This window comes from Helianthus annuus, chromosome 11 (assembly GCF_002127325.2).
Source record: "Helianthus annuus cultivar XRQ/B chromosome 11, HanXRQr2.0-SUNRISE, whole genome shotgun sequence".
In the NCBI taxonomy this organism is placed as follows: Eukaryota; Viridiplantae; Streptophyta; class Magnoliopsida; order Asterales; family Asteraceae; genus Helianthus; species Helianthus annuus.
Window position 1 is genome coordinate 34,031,945 of NC_035443.2, and position 10,193 is coordinate 34,042,137.

The 10,193-nt window shown below is 36.1% G+C and overlaps 1 long non-coding RNA gene across 2 annotated transcripts; it reads right to left on the bottom strand.

Moving 5' to 3' along the window:
• Positions 1-4,482: 4,482 nt before the first annotated feature.
• Positions 4,483-8,193, bottom strand: LOC110889987. Of its 2 annotated transcripts, XR_002564117.2 has the most exons (5): positions 7,530-8,193; positions 5,656-5,711; positions 5,346-5,413; positions 5,043-5,123; positions 4,483-4,774 (listed from the first exon to the last, which is right to left on the bottom strand). It is a non-coding gene; the product is annotated as an uncharacterized LOC110889987 (long non-coding RNA). The 2 variants fall into 2 exon arrangements; XR_002564118.2 differs by lacking the exon at positions 5,656-5,711.
• Positions 8,194-10,193: the final 2,000 nt, after the last annotated feature.

Sequence of the window (10,193 nt, forward strand, 5' to 3'; positions counted from 1 at the left end):
AGGAGGCAGAGCAGGTTTTAGAAACTGCTACTGAACCTCAAGCAACCACTGCTGAGCCCACTGCTCCAGGTGATCAAAGTAGCACACCCACTGCTTTGAAACCAACACCTGCCACCAAAAAGACCAAAAGAAAAACATCCAGAAAACCCACCAAACCCACACCAAAGGCAACTCTGGAAGATGAGATCCCAGAGTCAATGCCAGTGACAACACAAAAGTCACAAGAAACCACTGCTGCTACTTCCTCACAGCAGATGGAAGAAAGATCTCAACCCCAGCCTAAAACTCCTCCTGCATCCTCACAAAAGGATCAGGTTGTAAGCACAGGGACACCAAATTATGAAGCTCTGTATCCACTCGGATCCATCTTCCACAGTCCTGATCCCAAGGACATGTCTCTTTCAACACCCATACCCTCACCAATCATATTACCACAATCAATAATACCCCTGTTGCATGCAGTTGATATGGCACAGACACAAACCAGTTCCTCTCTATCACCTATTACTGAGAGTATACCTCCACAAGTGACTGGGTCTGATGCTCATACCTCTGCTATCCCAGCAACTGCTGAGGAGGTTACACCCCCTGAGTTACAAGTAACTCTCGGTGGTAGTTCAAGTGGAGCAGCAACTACAACTGATGGATCAACAGATCTTCAGTTGGACAGTTGTTACATTACTAAGACTCCCTTGAAGGCAATTTCTTCCATGGCAACATCGGTAACCACCAGTAAGTTATCTTTAACTGCTGGTAACATCAAAGGATTATCGAGTGCTGAAGAAAGAAGTCCCCAGTACCAAGAAAAACGGGCATCAATGGATGACTTTTGGGCCACAGCTCCTAAGTCACGCATTGATACAACCACTGCTGATGGGGATTCAGATAATCCTGTTAATTCAGGTGATGATTCAAAATACAATGAATTGACGGCCAGAGTTGAAAATCTGGAATCTTCTGTTGCCGAGATAAAAGATATGGTGCAGCGGCTGTTAGAAGCTCAAAAAGCCCAATCAACTGTTCCTCCTGCTCAAGCACCTGCTCCACAAGCATTTGCTGCAAATGAGCTTTGGAATATCTTCCAGCCCATGCTTGAACAACAGCAACAAATGGCTGCTAAAAAGCATGCTAATCAAGTACAAATGCTGACGAACATGGTAGAATCTCGGTTCAAAGACACTCAAGCAGATATCAAAGCTATAAAGGCTAGCATACAACAGAATGCTCAAAGTGAGAAAGGTCCATCTACCATTTTCTTCATGGATACACCCCTGGCAGATAATGCCAAAAAGGGGGAGAAAATCAAGATGAAAAAGAAAGGTATAGAAGATGGGATATACATTGAACCAGAAAAACCCAAAACCTCAAAAACTTCAACTCAAACAGCTGATACAACAGCAGTTACAAAAACTACTGTCTGTAGCCAAACAGCTGCCATCTCATCAACACACACACCACCTCGACACAAATCACCACAACTACTGTTCCACCACCACCACCTGTGTCCACAACACAAAAACCACCATCAAAATCAAAAACCACCAAACCATCATCACCCCCTGCTAAAAGGCACAAGACAACAGATGTTACAACATCCGTTGTAATGGCAACAGTGGTTGAAACACAAGTTGTTTCAACTACTGCTAGTCAACCACTGATCACCACCCAAACAACTGCCACAATAACCCCTGCTCAAAAGCAGAAGACATCTGCTGATACATCAGCAGTTGAGACACCAGTTGTTTCAACAGTTGTTAGCCAGCCATCCACCATTGCTCTATCCTTTCCTATATCTCAACCTAAGCTCTTTAACAGAAAAAGAAAGCCAATCACTGCCAATGAAGGAATACATGATCCAAATGCTGCACAGTATCCACTGGAACTTGAAGCCATTAAAAATGAGATGAGGCAATTTTATACAGAAGAAGATCCCTCAAAAAGAAAATTCTCTTCACTCATAGGCTACATAGCACCAGAAGATATTAATGATTATCTCAAGATAAAGGCAAGGCAAGCTAAAGTAAAAGCCAAGGTTGACAGTGAAAAAGAAAGTCTAAGCGAAGTAGGCATTGCTAAAAGACTGGAGTTCTACCTTACAAAGGTAAAGCAGATAGAAGAATTTGCACAAGAGCTAGAAAAGGAAAAGGCTGATCAAAAGAAGAAGTTAAGAGAACAACTTCTAGCCTTAATCATGAAAGAAAAGTTCTATCCTGCTGAAGAATCCCAGTTTAAAGAATGGCCATTAGTAGCTTTAAAGCATGAGGCTGAAAGGATCCAAAAAATCAAGAATGATCCTTCAAAGAAGAAAAATGCTCCAAACTGGAGTAAATTCAGAAAGCTCATTGCTGACCTCACTGCTGAATATAAAGGAAAGAAAAAGGAGCTAGTGGATGCTAAGATGGACACTGCTGAAGCCATATCAAAATGGTCTAGGCAGCAAACTGATGAAGCCTATGAGAGGCTAAAGAAAAAGAAGAAAACTGCTTCAGATGCTTCAAAGAAAAGAGAACAGATGATGAAGCTTGAACAGAAAATTGAAAACCTCAAGACAATGTTAAAATCAGCAGACAGTCCTACACTTGGGTCAAAACAAGATGTAGGCAAACAGCTGACTGAAGAAGAGGTCTTAGAAAAGGAAGCAGAGTATCTCAAGGACACCATCTTAAAAATGGGTCTAAATGAAGACAGCTCATCAAAGCTTCAAAACCTTTTTAAGAAGGTACTCAACAAACCTGCATCTACAAACACTGCAGAAGACAAGACAGAAGTTGAAAGACAAGAGCTTATTGAACAAGAAACCGCAGATGATATAGCTGCAGCAGACAGAGTCATTGAAGAAGCTTTCAAAAGAATGTCTGAGAGTTTGCATGTGTTTTCAAGGCCATCATCCTTCAACTCATCTGATAATAAATCTCTCCCAAGAAACCCATTGGATTCAAAAATACTAAAGTGGAAGTCTGATCAAAAGACCCACGTATTGACTTTGCTCAGATCCAATGGTGAGGTGAAGCACATATCAAGGAAAGAAGCACTGGGCCTTAGTGTTGAAGATTTGCAGGATCTCCTTGAGCTTTCACTGTGCAGTGATAAAGATGACCAGAGTGCCAAAGAATTTGAAGCTTAATTTAAGGAACAAGCTAAGGCACTCTTGATGAGTAATAAAGATCCTGAATAAAGACAGGTTTTGGCATTATCTGTTCCAGGGGGAGATTGTTGGGATTGAACCCTATCAGAGGAACAGATAATGTAAAGCCAAAACCTGATCACAACAATAGAATCACAATAAGCAGAAGTTTACTCTAAACTCTCCCCTTGACAGTGGTTATCTAACACACTACGTCAAAAAAGGGCTACGGCCACACTAAAAAAGTGTGACTATATGTCTTTCGCCACACAATTTTTTTTCAACTCAAGTGTGGCAAAAGGTCCAGTCATCGTAGGTATCATACGGTCACATTCACTTTTTAGTGGTCGTTGCAACTTAAAAGTGTGGCTAAAGGGTACTAAAAATTTCTTGCTGGAATCAAGCATAAATGTGGCTAAATGGTAGCAATGGTCACATTAATGTACTTTAAGTGTGACTGGTTCTATTATATGGTCACATAAATTTAGTAAAAAGTCTATTTTAGCCACATTAGTTAAAAAAGAGTGTGGCAAAAAAAGGTTGTAATCAAGCACTGTGTTTATTAAGTGTGGCTAAATTGTAGCAACGACCACATGAATTTACTATAAATGTCGTCGATTCTATTATATAGTCACATAAATTTATTGTAAGTGTGGCTAAAAACTTTTATTAGACACATAAAACATTTTTGTAATTGTAAGTGTGGCTATTGTATAACATTTGGTCACACAAATTTGTTTTCCCATGACATTTGGTATCATTTCGTCACATAAACAAAAAACAAAGTGACTATGATGTGACTAATGGTTATTTACAGCCACATTAAATTTTGTAATTTTAAGTGTGGCTATTTTCTAATCTTTAGTCACACATAACTTTTTCCCCATGACGTTTGGAATCATTCGGTCACACAAACAAGAAACAAAGTGACTATGCTGTGGCTAATAATTATTTATAGCCACACCAAATTTTGTAAATTCTAAGTGTGGCTATTGTCCAATCTTTAGCCACATACATTTGTTGTGGTTCTATATGGCCATTTTTGCGTAATTATCAATTTTATTTTCATTTTTTTTTTGTAAAATTAAAACAAAATTAAAGTAGTAAACATGAACAAACCTAAAAAAAAAAACTAATAATATTAATAATAATAATAATAATAATAATAATAATAATAATAATAATAATAATAATAATAAACCAAAATCCATACATAAGTTTTACATTTAAATAATATATTACATAAACTTTTGATCATAAGCAATCTACAAATAATGCAACAACTACTTAATGTGGATCATTCTCAAGGTCTTCAATAGCCATTTAGAAGAAAACATATGCCTTGGTTGTCCACGTCCATTTCTTCTCCCCACATTATTGTTGTGTTGTTGGTGAGATAAAACATTCATCCTTTGCTCCTTCATGTTTGCAAATAATGAATCCAAAGTCTATCCTTTTGTTTTGGCACTACTTTCCCTTATTTCCGAAACATTCACCAATCCACATAAAGTTTTCTTTTACACTAAACGGATAAATATAGTACCATGAAAGTAAAGCCTCCTCCATTTGAAGCCTTATTTCGAACGGGTCAAGCCACATCCCTTCACAACACATAACCAACTTGCACACCTAACATCATGGAACAGAATCCTGTATTTACAGTGATAGAATAAATGAAATCTCAATAGGTTGTTCTTTTTCTCTCTTAAAAACATATTTGTGAACAAAAATTTGTTCAATGAACTAGACTCAAAATCATGTGGAATAAATGTGCATTATTACTAATGATCCATAAAACATTCATCCTTTGCTCTTTTTTTTTACTTTTATTTAGGTGCAAAATAAGAAATCCAATATCATTATCACAAGCTACTCTGTTACTATTGAAGTTATTCAAAACACTAGAAAATGATGAAACCTGTGCTTCAGGGCAAATGTGTCCAACAACATATCCATGGGAACCACCTGAAAATTTCCAATCAGTTAACAATGCAACTTCCTGCAAAATCCAACAAATTTGTTGCAACTGTAATTATAGATTTATGACAATAAAATCCAAATGTGATTAAAAATTGTAATTAGAATCTAACTGAATCATAGCAAGCAATGAATTAAATAAGTTATACGAAACGTAACATGTAACTTACGAATATTGCTTATCAAGATATGGGTTAGACTATATTAAATAAGATATAATTACAAGACTAATAGAACATCTTACCTATTAATAAAACTCCAGCAGATATTATCAACATATTGCCTAAAAGTTTAGAACTTGGAGATTCCAACCTAAACAATAAAAAGATATTTAATTATTTATGCGCAGAAATCAACATATGCTATTTTAATGTATATGGCATTAACCTACAACTAAATATGGAACTACGTTATCTTTTGGTATGAATTAACAGTTCTACAAATGTGAAAAAAGAGTTGTTTTTTTTGGAGTAAAATGCCATTTCGTCCCTAAGGTTTGGCCACTTTTGCGATTTGCAGAATAAGGGTAAACTAACATTACTTAGAAAACGTACCTGTATGTAGGCCTTAGAAAAACATTAAAGAAAAGTGAGTCATCAAGCTTCCTTATCTAAAACAAAAGGTACAGATACATTAAAAAATTGCAAAAGATTCACACAACTGTACCATTCAACATCACACTCAAACCAGTAAAGAGAATATACAGTCTTTATGTAAGACCGTGGGGTATGGTGGGGCGGGGGTTTGGGGCATGGGTTGACACGTGGACTTCGAGGGGCACAGCTGGTCAGTTGCATGTTGGGTCGGTATGGCGGGGCGGGGCGTGGTTAGCCCGCATGGGTTGGCCACGTGTTATAATTTTTTTTTCAATTATTATAAAAATACACACAAAATTAAAAAAAAACGTCTAGCCACCTATAGCCTAGCCCACCCAGCCAATGAGAGCCGGCCACGGAAGACCGCTAGGCCCGCCCAACGCCCGGGCTGAAACCCCCGCCCAAGGGGCCACGCCGAAACCCAAGCCCACCCGAGACGGTGACTTGGGCGTTTGTACCCAACCCACGCCCCAACCCCCGCCCCATACCCCATAGTCTAATGTAAAACTATTATCTGAAACTGACTGCATGTTTCATATGATATCATCATAGTTTGTGTAGTCCACAATCCCTCTCATTCTTGGAAAGAAATATAAGTGAGCCTAGTTATCGGGTGGGTTGATCTTAATTTGTCAAAAAGTTTAAGTTTCTAAAAATTAGAGACGACAAAATGTGTGGTTAAGTCATAACTGTCACAACTAACGAGTCGACAGTTGACACAGGTAGGGGTCAAAACAGATAAAGCTTTAGTGCATATAAAAATGGTTCACAAAGTGACAAACATTATGTACACAATATTTAATTAGCATGTTAGATATGACTACTAAAATTATTACTATAATAACAATGCAACTTGTATCCTAAATAAGGCACTTTAGAAGGTTTAACGCATTTGAATACACATCAGATGACCTCAATCTCTAATGATCCTATTTGAGTCCGGCTAGTTTACTTAGCAAGCCAGATTGAGCCCTTGAAAAACTGCTTTTGAAGTCTATGAACCATCTTCTCTAACATTTCTGTGTGCTTAAAAAAAAGAAACAGACCTTCAGATCCTGCCATGAAGCAGAACGTGGTAATCCAGTGACATTAACTGCAACGCAACCTAACGCAGCAATAACACCTTCCGGCCAATTAAAAACAGGCCTGAACAAGGCTGAAACTGGTATGAAACATCTAAAAATGGCTTGAAACCAGCCCAAACCAACTTAAAACATGTCTTAACCCCCTAAAAACAGTTCATTTATACTCTACCCCTTGTTAAAAAAAGGCCCTTGCTTCTTAAGCGCCTTGCATAAGGCGTTCTCAAAACTATCAAAATTACCAGCATACCTTATACTTCACACATAAGACATCTAAAACTTCATGATCTAGCACAAAAACAAAAGAATAACTATAAGTCACCAATTACATAAGCAAATAAACCACAATAATATAGTAAGTTCTGATGAGAGGGATTGTGGACCACACAAACTATGATGATATGAAACATGCGATCAGTTTCAGATAATAGTTTTACATTACATAAAGACTGTATATTCTCTTTACTGGTTTGAGTGTGATGTTGAATGGTACAGTTGTGTGAATCTTTTGCAATTTTGTAATGTATCTGTACTTTTTGTTTTAGATAAGGACGCTTGATGACTCACTTTTCTTTAATGTGTTTTCTAAGGCCTACATACACGTATGTTTTCTAAGTAATTTTAGTTTACCCTTATTCTGCAAATGCAATCATCAATTACTTGATGACCATAAACAGCACGAAATCAAATAAAATGATACTAAATCAAGAACTATATGCTTATGAAACTAAATTGGAATGAAAATCGTACCTTTGTGTGATTGAATTCAATTTTAATGTAACTATCAGTCCATCAAATACGAACAGCGGCAAAATCAAACCTTCTTTCAGCACCAGATGGAATCAATACGAACAACGCCAAGAATAGAATCAATAAGCTCTACTCCTTCCGTATAATGACCTTTCGCCCAATTTTGGCACCAGACTTCCCGAACACAAAGTTACACGGCTAGAAGATCTGACCGTACGGACCAGATCGAACACTGTCCATGGTCCCTGGCTCGATGTCTAGTAAAAGGTCTTAAACAAAGAGAGGCGAGGTGTAGTTGCCCGCCACCACTTCTAGGTTTTACAGTTTCTCGGCAGGCGGTTCCCCCTTTTCCGGTACCGCAGTACCATTTGAACAAATCGCTTCATCAGGAGCGATTTAGGATATTTTCCACAAGGGTGCCAGAATCTCCCCTTTAGAGCCGCTACATGGGGATTTAGGGAATTTACGTAGTTCACTTCAATAAATCGGAGGGAGAATATAGATGGACCCATTACACGAACTTTGAAGATAGGAGATGGATTCATGGCGAACAAAACTTTAACCACACATCCAGAAGGTTATTTTGCACCAGATCTGGTGGTGGATTTTTGAAGATGAAAGTGTTTTACAATTGGGGAGCGAGGGAATTAGGGTTTAGAATGGAGACAAGAGGGAAATGGAAATTTAGAAGTGAAAATATGAAATTTTTGAAAAGTTTAAAGTACGAAAAATTTAGCGCCTAATAAACTGCTCCCTCCGTCCCAAAGTGTCCTATTTTAAATTTTCAAAATCTTTATTTATAAACTTTGCCTTAAATAATTTTGTTTGTGTTAGATAATACTTAATGAAAGATATATGATTTGAGTGTGTTTTACAAGTGTTTTTATCGGGTTAATTTGATCAAGTTTTATATGACACAAAAAATATATAATTAAAGTCAAAGTTTATAAATTTAAACTTTGAAAATTCAAAATAAGACACATTTAATGGGACGGAGGGAGTATAAAATTCAGTTTTTATAACGTACCGGATTTGACTCAGAAACAGTTTAATCGGGTGTATCTAGCGGTTTAACTGACCAGTTTTTAAAACACTTTTGGTCATGCAAACTAATATATTTATACTTATATAAATTTATAGATATAAAGTTATAAAAAGTAAATTGAAATTATATATATATATATATATATATATATGTGTGTGTGTATTTGTAAAAATATATAAATTACATGTTTTGAAAAAGTAAATTCAAAATTTTGATTTGAACCATACAGAAAAACTTATTGAAACAACTGACATTAACGTAACCATTTAAAATCCAACATGAAATCCTAAAGCCTATCATGGTTTATCAAGAGTTATTGTGACTATTAATCCTAGTATGTTACATTAATAAGATCAACTATACTTTGTTATGGTCCATTAAGGGGCTGTTTGGCAACTTCTAAATGGTTAAGTGCTGTCTGAACCATTAAGTGCTGAACCATGATCCATTAAGACATGTATGATCAACTATTCAACATGGTGGTCTATTAAGACCCGATATGGTTCATTAAGACATATATGATCTAATATTGCCCATCGTGATTCATTAAGGCCCAATATGCCCGTTAAAGAATTATATGATCTGCTATTAGCCATTGCAATCCACTGATGCCCAATATGGTCCATTTAAGACATATGTGATCTATTATTGTTCATTGTCATCCATTAAGGCCCAATATGGTCCATTAAGACATATATGATCTATTATTGTTCATTATGACCCATTAATGCCAATATGGTCCATTAAAACATATATAATCAACTGTTGGCGATCGTGATCAATTAAGACCCAATATGGCCCATTAAAACATATATGATTTACTATCGCCCATTGTGATCCATTAAGGTTTAATATGGATCATTAAGACATATATGATATAATAGGGATTAGTTTGGTACCGAATGTACCAGTACCGAACATACCGATCCCAAAAATTGCCAAAATTTGGTGCTAGTAGCAGCATAGAAAAAACACTCGGTATGGGACGGTACGGTTTTTGAAGGTAAAAGTTAATAAAATACTGGTTCCATAATGATGAGCTGTAAGTTACGATCCCGAAAATGCTAAAAGGTGGGTACTGAAATTTTTACGGTACGGTACCATTCAAAATATCTTAAAAACATATGATTATTAAAAAATGTTGTCTACAAAATTAAAAATATATTATAAAAAATGTATATAAGCGTATCTCATATGCATACATTGACTTATTATTTAGAAAAACATGAGTAATAACAAAAATTGTTTAGATAATATAATATTTAATAATAGTTTGAATTTTTTTATTAAATAATGTAATTTATGAATGAGAATATTATTTGAGTGAGAAGTTTTAGGATGATATATTTTGGGAGGAACTTTTGGCGTAGAATTAAATATTTTGGAGGGAATTTTTAAAGATGTAATATGTTTAACCTTTGGGCACACATTTTTCCCATGACATGACATCTGATATCATTCCGTTACACAAAAATAAAAAAAAGTGAAAATAAAAAAAGTGACGATGGTATGACAAATATTTATGTAAAGCCACATAAATTATTGTAATTTTAAGTGTGGTTATTGTCTAACCTTTGGGCACACAAAATAATATATGTGGCCATATGTATTAGATTATA